Below are 14018 nucleotides of genomic sequence, written 5' to 3'. Positions count from 1 at the left end.
TTGCTTTGCATAATAAAGTAAGAAGTATTTGGAGGCTTAGTGGCAATAGAGTGAGGAAGGTTTGCAAAGGAAAGAAAGATAAGATTGTAAGAGACACCAAGGCCACATATATGGGTGATATTAATGAATCCCTAATGGAAAGGTGGGCAAATTACTTTAAGGGAAAGGGATAGCCAGTATGAGAATTCAAGTTGCTTACTTTGCTGCAATGTAAAATACTCTCCATTACCCAAACTTTAATAAAGTCCACTACACACAAAAGGCTTTAAGCTGTGAGATATCTGAGTTCTACCATCTGGTTCAATGTGGATGGAAACAGGAACAGCATTCTTGAGACAACAAGACTGTCTATAATCTGAACTAATTTAATGGGAGCAAGAGATCAAAATCAGTGACTATAAATACATGAGCTCCCAAGAAACTGGTGAATTCCGGGTGAAGGAATCAGAGTTTCCACAAGTTGCAGAATGACACCTTGAGCCAAAAGTTTAAGGGAAAAGATGGTTCCAGCTAACTAATGTGTTACACTATGATATTCAATTCTCAGAACCTCTTAAACAGAATCAAACTGCATGAGGTACAACAGTGATGAACAGAAGTAGCTGGTAGAGGAGGTGCTGATCACTCTGCTTGCACAAGAAACAAGCTGAGGATTGTCGCTTCACCATTGCACATGCTCCCAAAGGGGTCTTGCGGTCCCTACCCCACCTAAGGTGTCCTCAGTCGACTCTCACCTCTTCCACGAAGCTTTCTCCCAAGGTTTTAGCCCTCAGATGTTTCCTTTCCAGAATTTCCAGTTTACTTAAAATCTAAACCTCAGATTAACCTTTATTTTTTCTATCTGTTAATTTCTCTGTGGAATTCAACTGTACATGCCATGCAGATGAGAATTACATGAAAGAAAAGGAAAAGAAAAAGAAAAGAAAAGAAACAAGCCACCTACACACATCCTAAACATCTTATATTACACTCAGAGCCTATTACATTCTTGGTGGTGGAACAGTGCAAGACACTGATGCAGAAGCAAGTTTACTAATCAACCTAGATGGTGATGCTCCTGAATCAAGGAACAACGTGAGAGGAATAAAAACAGGAAGGAATGCAGGAATAGGGAGAAGAGGATGGGCTGATGAAGAACGTAATCTGGCTTAAGACACCCAGGTTATAATATCAATAGTGTATGGTCATCATGAGTCAGGAACTAGAAGAGAGATTTAGGTTGGAGATAGAGATCTGAGAGTTTTTGATAAGCACAGATGACATCACCCAGGGACAGTTTATAGAGGGAGGAGAGAACAGGTCTAAGGAAAGAATCTTAGGAAATGTCTTCATGTAGGGAGCCTGTTAGGAAAGACTAGTTGGGGAAAGTAAGCCTTCTGCAGTTATAGACAAACTAATAATTATAAACACCTATAGAATGAACAAGTAACTGGCTGGCTCTATTTAAGATCTCTAAATGCCCATTTCAAGCCCTCTTTCCACCTTCCTGCAAGTGAACTCACTCACTGATCTTCACAGTTAAAACCATGGTCTTTCAGAGGAAGTGGCAGAAATGGACAATTGTCACAGGCCAAGGCCCCTAAGGTGGGAGGATGCTATTTGCTGATGTTCAGAGAACACCATACCTAAGGGAAAGTTCAACGCTGAGCCTTTCCATCTAGTTTGTTCTATGATTAGCTCAAGCCAACTGAGTTAAGATCAGCCAAACAAAGATCTCACTCATGACAGGAAAGATCCATATACCAGGGTCTCAAAAGGCCTTAGTCAAGAGCCTTAGTGACTTCTATCTGCTTCAAGGGATCTGTTCCTGTCCTGGTTGAGAATGACATTCAGAGGAAGTGATGGCTTCCACTTTGGTTACCCGCTATGCCTTTGGCACTTAGTCACCCACCCTCACAGATTTAAATGGCTGGAAGACTGCCCTTCCCAGACATGGGTTTATCTTCACTGAAGGACTGAAAAAAATTATTATAGTCTGGACTGCCCATGAGCTATAAAAGAAGAGGGATTTCATAGGCAAAGCAGAAAATTTATAATGTCACACCCATTCCATAAAAATGACCTCCATACCACTTGGCACTGATGCCCATATGTAAAATCAAAATCTTGAACCAGCAGTGAGAACTGGGACTAACGTGGAGATGAACAGTCCCAGAGTGGGAGAGATGGGGTGCCCAAAAGTACTAGAGAAATCCTGGAAGAGGTCAAACCTAGGGAAAGAAGCCTCAGAGAAGCCCTCCTTCCTTGGATCCAAAAGCTGATGTATCTGTGGCCATGATGGCATCACCCCATTCACCATTTCCTGTTTCCACTGGAGGAAAGGGGAAGAGGACCTAAACATGGGAGAAAGAATGTAGCAACCCTACCTCCTTCTCCACCTTGGGCTCCACTCCAGATCAGAGCCGGCCTTCTGCAGACACACAGTTAAGTAGTCACACACATGGTGTGATTCCAGCAGAGACATAAACAGCAGGCGCTCAGTGGGCACTTGTTGAATGAGGAGCCCCAGGAGACATTTCCTATCCCCAAAGAATTTTTTTCACTGACTGTCACATTACCTTTACCTGGAATTACTCCATTTGATGTCCATTCCTTTAGGATAAAGCCTTGTACTTCCCAAAACTGTGCTCCACCAAGCACCATACTCTGTCAGATCTTAACAATTTTCTTCAGCCAGAAAAAAAAAAGGTTTTCTAGTTAAATAAGTCTAGGAAATGTTATATTCTCTATCTCCCTTTTGGAGCTTTATAAATGCATATTAAAAGCTCTTTTTGAGGCAGAGGCAGTTGGAGAGCTAACATGAAATTCAGGACAGGGGCTCGACTAAGCCTAAGAGCCTTGTTCCAGAAGCATAGCTGTACAGACCAGCAAGACAGCCAATCAGCCCAAAGAGCAGTAGACAGAGTTCAAGGTGGTCAACACTGGGATATCAGTGCATGGGCAGAACTCTACTTACCAAAGCGTAGCTGTAGGAAAAGTCTCTAGTATCGGAGAAGGGACCTGGCCCAGAAGAGATTGGAAAGCAAAGGTCACAGCCCCTGATAAGGGGTTGACAGCAGGGTTACACTCCTGGACAGGGCTAGGGGGTCCTCTCAGGGAAAAGCCGAAAAAAAGGTGAGATGGAGGAGAGGCAGAGACTGGTGGACAGAACTGTCACTCAGGGCACATGCCCAGGAGTTCCTCCCTGCTGGGGGCACTGGCTCCAAAATCCTGGTGATCAGCAGATCCAGCTACATCACTAGATCTTGTGTATGAGGCTAAGGTGGTTGGGAAGAGAGGTAGGGGTGTGGTATATCCAGAAATTTCCAAAGAACTGTGCTGATTCCAGTAAGGAAGGAGGTCCACATTATGTCAAACTTTAGGAGGTGAGGGGTAGAGACCATTCTTCAGGTAGTTCTCTAGGAAAATGTGCTGAAAGAAGTGAGAGCCTTAGAGGCCTGAATGAAGCCGAAAGTCTGATCCAAAGAAAATGCTCCAGACTTAGGGTAGAAATGTGGACAAAGTAGAAGTGGAAGCCTGAGGGTAAAGGACATCCATGAACCCAACTGTGAGGAGCTGGGAAAGGCACTGAGATTTGAGCTGTCTCTGTCAGACTCCCTGAGGGAGGAAAGATGTGAGAATTCAGATCACAAAGGCAGTTTGGGAGCACTGCTAAATGAAAGATGAACAGTCAACCAGTAGCGAATTTAATCCACAAAAGTTGAAGATTGAATCCCAGGTGCTATGCTGGCACCTCTGGCTTAGTTATTTTGGCTCCACAAAGATAGAGAACAAGAGGGAACTGCACTTTGCATGGATACCCCAAGTGCTTTGTCACTGCTTTGGACAAGGCTTATTTACTTTCTGGTAAAGCCCTATCGCAGCACAGCTCATTGGGAAATCAAGACCAAAAGCTGTCTGTGACCAGCGGCCACTGAGGAAGTACCCTGCCCATGTTGTCATCGGTGGCCTCTTTTGCGCCACCATTTTACATCATTTATGGGAAGCTGCCTCCTGCTTCCTAAGATCTGTGATGGTCTTGTCTGAGGACATCAGAGCAAACCACAGACTCAAAGGTTCTACACTCCTTATTACATTCTGCCTGTCAGCTGTTCTCCAGATAACACCATGACTGCATATCCAGCACACTGGTGGGGAAATCTCTCTACCCAGCACCCCCTCTGGAGTTCAAGAGCCTCCATTCCCCCCACTCTCAGCTCCTTATCTTTCCTCAGGCAAAACTGTGAAGAAAACAAGGTGTTTCTGGGTCTTCCCTGGTGGCGCAGTGGTTGAGAGTCCGCCTGCCAATGCAGGGGACACGGGTTTGTGCCCCGGTCCGGGAAGATCCCACATGCCGTGGAGCGGCTGGGCCCGTGAGCCATAGCCGTTGAGCGTGCGCGTCCGGAGCCTGTGCTCCACAACAGGAGAGGCCACAACAGTGAGAGGCCTGCGTACTGCAAAAATAAATAAATAAATAAATAAAAACAAAAAAACAAAAAAAAACAAGGTGTTTCTTTAGGAACCCAACTTCTCTTCTCAGGGCCATTATCTCAATCTCAGTGGTGTCTCCTTCCCGTCACTATGACTGGGGGCACAATGCTTTCTCCTCTCTGTCCCTGCCTTAGTCTAGTTCTCAGAAATCAATCTCATAAACTCATTCATACTTCTACTTACATGACCAAGACACTTCATAATCAAACCCTTTCCTGGAGTTTCTTCATTTTTAATAGGGTTTCAAAAGACTTAAGGGAAAGAAATTTCACTTGTGGAATTCCAAGCAACAGCAAATAGCTAAGGCAAGTCTTTGAGGGTCAAGACGTATTCTTGGTGCCCCCTGAAATTATACCACTTAACAGACCAGCCCTGTCTCTTCTTATTCCATCACCTGACACCCTTAAGCTGTCTCCTCTGCCAGCCAGGGGCCAGGCTCCCCTGGATCTGGGCCAACACCCACCGCCATCTGGTCTCCCTTGAAAAAGCAAAAGGGAGACATCTCTTGTTTACTCAGTAATAATTCACTGTAATAGCCACATAACAGGTGCCACCACCTCCCAGTTCACGCAGTAAGGCCACACCACACCCTCACCTCTGCCGCCATCATGGCTTATTCCTTGGAACACATCAACAGGTTTTATTTGGATGATATGACAGGGCCTCTTAAACAGTACACCAGAGTTACCAGTGGTGTTTTGATAGTGTGAGTTACACTACAATGAAGACCTAGAGGTAAAGAACAAAGACTTTTTTTAATCCTCCCCTACAGTCAATTGGTTATCTTTCCCACATATGTTGTTGCACCATATCTATATATAGAACCTAGTACTAGTCTATAAACAGGATGCTCTGGCTAAACACGTCTAAACAAGCAAAACTGTGAGATAAAGAAAGATGGTATCTCCCCATCTTCTCTTCTTTCCCCACCCTCCTTTCTTACATCTTGTCAGAGACAGAAGAGCTCTATAAAAACCGCATGGGCTTTGGAATTGGACAGACCTGAGGAGAAATAAATCATAGCTCAGCCTTGTATTAGCTGTCTGACCTTGGGCAAGTTACATAATTTCTTTTTCAGCTTGCCCATGTGCAAAAATGGAAATGATAACTTATTGATTTGTATTATGATATTAAATAAGAAAATATGCAAAGACATCTAATATATGCCTGGCTCTCCAGGGATGTAAGTTTGTTCTTCCCAATCTAGTTTATCGTGTACCTGGTCCCCTCATGTTACGCTCTGGTTGTCCAAGGTGTGTGCCACACACAAACTTTCCCTTCCTTTTCCTAAACCCTATCAAAGTTCCCATCCCTTACAAAAGCTAATCTAATCACATTGCTAAAAGGAAAGCAATTCTGATAAAATGAAGTCAAGTAAAACGTGGACGATATTGCTAGGTTCCTATATTAACTCTGTGGGAGATATTTCTTCATTTTAAAAAAAGGGGGGGGAAAGGGGTGTGTGTGGAAATTCAAATGAAAGAAAAGACTTCTAATGATGAAACTCTCCTACAGGACAGGGGATCCGTGTGTTGGCCTCTCTCCCTGCAAGCACAGTCTCTGTGGTAAAGATGAGAAACCATCAGAGATACAGGACACCATCTCAGATTGCTGAATGTCACACCTCAAATCAACAGGTCCAGAATAGAACCTGGGAGCCTTGGCTACCTCTTCTGCTCTGGCCAGCACACACTACTTCCTTAGCCAAGAAGTTACGGTGGTGCTTTTTTCCCTAGGAGGTTTCCAACACTATTTTAAACTCTATGGAAACAAGCAGTAATAGGATTTAATTATGGGTCACAGCCTTGGAACAGCCTATTTGAGGCCTGGGCTCACTTCCAGAATCATACCTTACCTCACTGAATGGTCTCAACAAGGCCCATGTTAATACAGGAAGCAAAGTGGGCCTGCATCTTGACTTCTCTCTCAGTGATCTAGGAAGGAGGAACACAGGAAAATTTCTGGACTTTCCACATCCAGGATCACTGAAGCAGATTACTACAACTAAAAACGGCTTAAGTGTAATCACGTGGCACAAAATGCTATGCTGACTATAAATCTCAACTCAGCATGGGAGTTCTCATTGTGAGGGACTCTTTAGCAGTGCGCATGTTCTACTTGACCTTCTTGGCAAGGCCCCAGGGAGCCCGGAGCATAGCCCAGGCTGGGCTCTCAGTGGTCTGGACACCACTGCGGGGTGAAAGGGGCTGGCTGGCAGCTTCAGCAGATGGAGTTAAGAGGAAATGAAGGTGAAGTCCAAGGTAAGGAAGGGGCTGGTCCAGGCAGGATTATCTGACAGCACATGCTCAGGGAACTGGCAAAGCAGAAACAATAATAACAAATGTTTTAAATTATTTTATATTTATCCAGGTAGTCACCATGGTAAATATCAAAATTTTGCTGGGTTTTCCTTATACTTTGCTAGATTTCCTTACACTTATTTTGTGTTTAATATTGTTTCTGAAATATATACTGAGGGCTAAAATTACGAGGAACATCATAATCTTCCTATTGCTTAGGCCTCTAAAGTTCTTTTCCGTTTTTTTTAATAAATTTATTTATTATTTATTTTTGGCTGTGTTGGGTCTTCGTTGCTGTGCGCAGGCTTTCTCTAGTTGTGGTGAGCAGGGGATACTCTTGGTTGTGGTGTGTGGGCTTCTCGTTCCGGTGGCTTCTCTTGTTGTGGAGCATAGGCTCTAGGCGCGCGGGTTTCAGTAGTTGTGGCACATGGGCTCAGTAGCCGTGGCTCGCGGGCTCTAGAGCGCAGGCTCAGTAGTTGTGGCGCACAGGCTTAGTTCCTCCGCGGCAACTGATCTTCCCGGATCAGGGCACGAACCTGTGTCCCCCGCATTGGCGGGTGGACTCTTAACCACTGTGCCACCAGGGAAGCCCCGAGGCCTCTAAAGGTCTTAATCTGGTTCTTGACTTCAGCATGAAGCAAGAAAAACCAGGATTCCAAAGCTTCATGGTCAATATTCATTTTTCCATTCAATAAACATTTCTTCAGGGGCCAATAAGTGCCAAGTCTTTACTCAGTCCTGGGATACAGCAGCAAACAAAACAGATATGGTTCCTGAGTTCCCGGAGCTACAGTTTAGTGAGAGGAGTTGAGAATAAGATCAGGATCCAAAGCAAAAGGTCTATATTAGAAAACAGGCAAGATTCTGTAGCCAGCAATGGGATGCAGAGGGAGGAAACCTCTTCTGGGATGCCAGCAGAAGAGACCACGGCTGACAAGGTGCTGTTCAGGGAGATGAGCTGGGTCAAATAATACCCTTATCCTCCCATTCTTTTTGGCAGGGGAGAGAGCCACTGCTGTGGGTTGAGTTAATCGAGAACAAGTGACCAGGGCCCTCGCAGCCAATGCTACCATGAAGCTGTTCCTTCTCTGCTCACAGCCATGAACTGTGACATGTGCCATGTGAGTTATGTGTGAGATCCTGAAATCTCCAAAGGAAAACAAGACTTGAGCTGTCTACTGACAGGAATTCTAGGAAATATAGTGGGCCAGAAATGGGAAGCATAAAAACAGTCGCCAGAAGAAACTTGGTGACCCTCCCCTGAATTGTCACTGACACTTCTGACATTACAAGGGAATGAAAAAAAACGCCTGATTTCACCTGGAGGGGTGGGGTCAGGAAGAGACCTGCTGAAATGATCGGGCTACAACCAGAAGCCTCCTGAGAGGCATTTCTGCTTTAGGGTGTAAAGTGGGCAAGGACGGGGAAATGCTGCAGCCTGCTGTGTTAGAGAAAGGAGCTATTTGAGCAGCTCAGCCTCAGCACTACCAGAAGTGGGAAGGCTGTGGTAAAGGTGAAGAGCTGATAAGAATAATAGCAAGAGCTTCAGAGTGAGTGCCCAGCCAGCAGAGCAGTGGCCTAAAGAGCTTTCCAAGTATTTGACCTCTCTGGGCCTCAGTTTCCTTATCTGAAAACAGAGATGATAATAATAGCGTGCACTGGTTTCCTAGGGTTGTTGTAGCAAATACTACAAACTAGGTGGCTTTAAACAACAGAAATTTACTCTCTCACAGTTCTGGAAGCTAGAATTCAAAAATAAAGGTGTCAGCAGGGCTATGCTCCCTCTGAAAGTTCTAGGAAAGAACCCTTCCTTGCCTCTTCCAGCTTCTGGTGGTCGCCAGTAATCCCTGCCATTCTTTGTATATGGCAGCGTATCTCCTATCTCTGCCTCCATCTCTACGTGGTCATCTTTCCTCTGTGAGTGTCTCCCCCTTCTTATAAGAACACCAGGCATTGGATTAGGGCCCAATCAAGTTATGACTTCATCATAACTTGATTATACCTTACAAAGACCTTATTTCCAAATACGATCACATTCATAGATTCTAGGTGGATATGAATTTTTAGGGGGACACTATGCAACCCAGTATAGAGCACCTACCACATAAAGAGTTGATATATATAAGATGCTTAAAACAGTTCCTGGTAGATAATATATGCCATGTATGAGTTAGCTACCTTTCTTCATTATCTCTGGCAGATAGTAGCTACCATGAAATATGTGGATGCTCTGTTGTATAAGAATCATCCTCCCTCCATCTTGAGTCAGAGGCAAAAAACTGGGTGGGACTAGAGTTCCAAAAAGAGAAGATGAGGACAGAGCTAGAACACAATGGGTTTATTACCATTCAACACTCCCTCTACCAATACCCTATCAATACACCTAGGCTGGAGTGAGGAAATATCTGCTACAGTCACATCATTTGTTTTTTGAACAACAGAGAACTTATCACTCCAAACTAACAATGGCCCCATCAAAGAAGTCCTCAAATTAGGACCCACTTAGGAGGAGCTTCCAGAGCCAGGAGAGAAGCTGCACCAGTGAGCCCAGCAGCCTCATCATTTAGAATCAACTGTGAGTTCTGATCCCAAACTGCTTTACACAGCATATTCATCCCATAGTTTAACAAATGAATGACTACTGACTGAGTCCAAATATTAAGTTCATTCTCTAAAATGGAGATTTGCTACTTGCTATAGCTAGGATAGCTTACTTTCAAATTGGGGGAGGGGAGAATAGATTCAAGGCTCCTGCTCTTGCTCCTTCAATAAAGGGGTTTGGGACATACTAAAAAGAAACAGAACCAGATCTCAACTGCTATCTTCATATCGAAATAAATTCCAGATGAATCAAAGATTTAAATTTAAAGATTGAAAAATACATACCCACGCAAAGTACTCAACAAGAATGGGTAACTATTTTTATAATTTTGAGGTAGGGAAGCATGCCTTTTCTAAACATTGAACTAGTAGCAAAAACTATAACGGAAAAGATTATCTTGACTACTTAAAAATGTCAAACTTGCAGACAGATAAAAAATTGTATAAACAAAGGTGAAAAACAAATGACAAACTGGGAACAATTCTGCACTATATACAACCGTCAACACTTTAGCTCTTACAAATTATTAAGAAAATATTACTGGGAAAATGTGCAAAGGACATGACATGAATAAGTGATTCAAAAAATATATACATCTGTCCAAAATACATTTGAAAAGATGTTTAATCTTTAATATTCAAAGAAATGTAAATTAAATCATATTTAATGACTAAATATGATGTAAATTAAATCATAATTGCTATGTCTCAGTTACTATTCAAAGCATTTTACTTGGATTAACTGATTTATTTCTCATGAAATAGGTGCTATCATTATCCCTACTTTACCAAAGATGAAACTGAGGTACAGAGAAGTTAAATGACGTACCCAAGGTCACATAGTAAGTGGCTGAGTCAGAATTCAGGTCCCATCAGGCTAGCTCCAGAGTCACATTCTCAACTACCATGTTATACAGTGACAAGACAATGTTTCACCTGTCAGATGAGGAACACAAAAAACACACAAGCCAGTGTTACTGATGATATGGAGAAACAGGCAATCTCATGCACTGTTAGTATAAGTTAACATTCTTAAGGGTAGTTTGGCTTCATGAATCAACATTCTAACTGTGCATATATCCTTTATCTTAGCCATTCCATTTCTTGAAACTTATCCTAAGGAGATACATAGACAAGTGTATAAAGATTATTTACCAAGGTATTTACTATAGAATATACATAATAACAAATATGTTACAAATAAAAATCCCAACAGGCACACCAAAAATCCAACAAATTAATTCATTCAACAAATATTTATTGAGCACCACCTAGGTACCAGGAACTGGTACTAAGCTCTAGTTACAGAGAAGCAGAGTAAAAAAAAAAAAAAAAAAAATCCCTATTTTCATGGAGCCTACATTCTAATGAAGCGTGTTAGGCAATAAACAAATAAGAAAAATATGTAGTATGGCATGTGGGGCTAAATGCTATAAAGAAAAGTAAAGGAGAGAAGGAAGATAGGAAAGGAAGGTTGTCACAACTTTAAGTAAGAGGGTCGGGGAAGGCATCATTGATTAGAGATGAGATAAACAGATTATACACTAAGAGAATAAAATGCATTATGGTATATCCACACATGGAAGTATAATTCAGCCATTAATTCTGTATTTACTGAAAAGATGTCTATAACACATAATCCAATGAAAAAGGATTCTCACTACACACAAAAAATAGGTAACTATGTGAGGTAATGGATGTGTTAACCACATTGTGGTAATCAGTTAACAATACATATATGTATCAAATCATCACACTGTACACCTTAAACTTACACAATGTTCACATCAATTATATCTCAATGAAGCTGGGAAAAAAGGTGAAAAAAGATTACAAAACAGTATTAAAGAAAAAAACCAGGGCTTCCCTGGTGGCGCAGCAGTTAAGAATCTGCCTGCCAATGCAGGGGACACAGGTTCGAGCCTTGGTCCAGGAAGATCCCACATGCTGCGGAGCAACTAAGCCCCTGCACCACAGCTACTGAGCCTGTACACCATAACTACTGAAGCCTGCACTCCTAGAGCCCGTGCTCTGCAACAAGAGGAGCCACCGCAATGAGAAGCCCACGCACCACAACAAACAGCAGCCCCTGCTCGCCGCAACTAGAGAAAGACTGCACGCAGCAACAAAGACCCAACGCAGCCAAAAATAAATAAAAATAAAATAAATAAATTTATTTTTAAAAAAACAGTATTAAGTTATGGGTCCATTGATTTGAAATTACATGTGTATACACGCTTATGCTTTACATGGGAAAGAGAAACAACACAGAAAGAGACTGATAATACCAAGCAAGGGTCCAGGCTGAGTGCCAGGTAAGTGGTACAGGCAGCATGTGTTTGTTCTCCTACCTGCTCACTCATCCCCCTCTCCACATCTACACTTTGTTCCAGAAAGGATTTAACGACAGCAAATCTACATACACCGCAAGTTCTTTAACTCTTCCCATCCTCCCTCACCCTTTTCCCTGCTCTTCCCAGAAGGCAGGACAGTGACAGGATGAAAGGGATAAAAGCTTAAGATCGTGATAAGCTGAGTGGACATAAGACGGATGGAGGGACACCCCCACAGATCTGGATGGGATTCCTCTTATTGCAGCACATGGGAAACATCCTGGGAGGCATACTTCCTCCATGCAGATCTGTAAGATTTGAAGCAAGGCTATCTGATTTAGATTCCCTATTATATCTCCTACTAAACCCCAAATGCCTTACGGGGCAGCCAGGAGCAAGACTGACTCATTCACAGGGAGGTGACAAGCTACAGCAGGCCAGAACACTACCCCTGGTACATGAGTGCCTACATCTTCCTTTGAGCAGAAAATGACACAGAGATGAGCCCTTTTTGCCCCTTACCTTATCCCTTCCTCCATGCCTGCACCCAACAAGCTGTCCTTGGCTATACCATGACTACCCTAGAGATTCAGATTTCCCCACTAAGATTCTCAGGCTAGGTCCCTACCAAGAAAGTTGCCCAAAGTGACCAGCCATGCTAGTGTACACTGAAACATTTTCAGCTGCGACGCAGTTTCAAGTAGATCCCTAGATCCAGATATATTTGCTCTCAAATATGTGGGAGCAGAACACACTTCTTGCTTGAGCATAAAGCCACACACAAGAAATTGGCAACTTCATAAAGGTGGAATCCATGTTGCTATTCCCTATTTCTTTAGCCTGAGGGAGCAGTGGAGGCACACCAATAGAGGTAGGGGACCTAGGGAAAGATTTGACTATGTCAAAATATTTCTCAAACACTCTCTGTCACCTCTTGGATACCTACTATATGCCAGGCCTCGTGTTAAGTGCTTTCATATACTTACACCAAAATAGACAAATTACTTTTATCAAACATTCCTATTATGTGCTACTGAATTTAAGACACCTAAGGCACGTACAGGTCCAGCTGCCCTGCTGACAGCTGAATACCCAAGCTTGAAATTAGGTAGAGGGTAGAAATCTAAGACTTCCCTTGAGGCTACGACACAGAAGTCTCACTGCATACTATCAGGCCACAGCCTCAAGGCCCCATTCCAGCTTCTGCTTTCTCTCCTGGGCTTTCAGCAGGGAACATCACACACAAACACACACAAACAGACACACACACACACACACACACACACACACACACAAATCCTCCAATGCCCTTAGTCTGCAAGTGGAAGAAATTCTTCAGTAGGGAAGAGTACAAGGTGAATCAGAGAAAAACCAAAGCAATCATCTCTTCGGCAGAGAAGTCTCTTTCTCTCTTTATCCATTTCTCTCTTGTCTTTCTTGAATATGTAGTTATTGAGCAACTTCTATTATGCTTATCACTATAGGATATAATCATAAGACATGCCTCCTGCCCTCAAGAATTTACTCTGTTTAGGAAGACAAAATCAACGCACAGGAAACATGTTATTGAAAAGGGGGACTCCAATGTATATGTAAAACTGAAACAGACTCACAGATACAGAAGACAAACTAGTGATTACCAAAGAGGAGAGGGACAAATTAGGGATTACAGATACAAACTACCATGTATAAAATAGATAAGCAACAAGGATATATTGCATAGCACAGAGAATTATAGCCATTATCTTACAATGGCTATCTTACAATGGAGTATAATCTGCAAAAATCACTGAATCACTTTGCTATACACCTGAAACTAATATAATATTGTAAATCAACTATACTTCAATAAAGGTGGAGGGGCTCTAAGATTTCTAGTGCAAGAGTGGTGCTAGTAACACAAATGGAGGGATAAATGATGTTAGACACACGGTACACATAGGTATCTTCAATTTCAACACAATCTCCTCTTTTTTTGTTCTATTCTTAGTAGAAATATGTTTCACTTCAAGAAAAATCTCAAATGCAAAAATTCAATACATAAAGTTGGCAATCATTCACTAGAAAAAACCGATCTCTTTGCTGTCAAGTTTAGGGAGATACCATTTAACCTGCCCCCAACCCATGTTCCTGTTGCCCCATATACACACAACGTTTACATTCAACTTTTCAGGTTCACAGGGTAAAGCAAAGTACTTTTTAAAATAGATTATAAAAGGCAATATATTGACAGATGAACAGATATAAACAAAATGTGGTACAAACAAAAAATGAAATATTATTTAGCCTAAAAGAGGAGGAAGTCCTATCACAT

The 14018-nt window shown here is 42.5% G+C and overlaps 1 long non-coding RNA gene across 1 annotated transcript; it reads left to right on the top strand.

Annotated features, from left to right (window-relative positions):
• The first annotated feature begins 6458 nt into the window (after positions 1-6458).
• On the top strand, positions 6459-11553 carry LOC132531848 (uncharacterized). Its single transcript, XR_009544242.1, has 3 exons — positions 6459-6731; positions 7771-9345; positions 11278-11553. It is a non-coding gene; the product is annotated as an uncharacterized LOC132531848 (long non-coding RNA).
• Positions 11554-14018: the final 2465 nt, after the last annotated feature.

This window comes from Lagenorhynchus albirostris, chromosome 13 (assembly GCF_949774975.1).
Source record: "Lagenorhynchus albirostris chromosome 13, mLagAlb1.1, whole genome shotgun sequence".
Lineage (NCBI taxonomy): Eukaryota > Metazoa > Chordata > Mammalia > Artiodactyla > Delphinidae > Lagenorhynchus > Lagenorhynchus albirostris.
The sequence above is the reverse complement of the archived record's forward strand: the minus strand, read 5'-3'. Positions and strand labels throughout refer to the sequence as shown.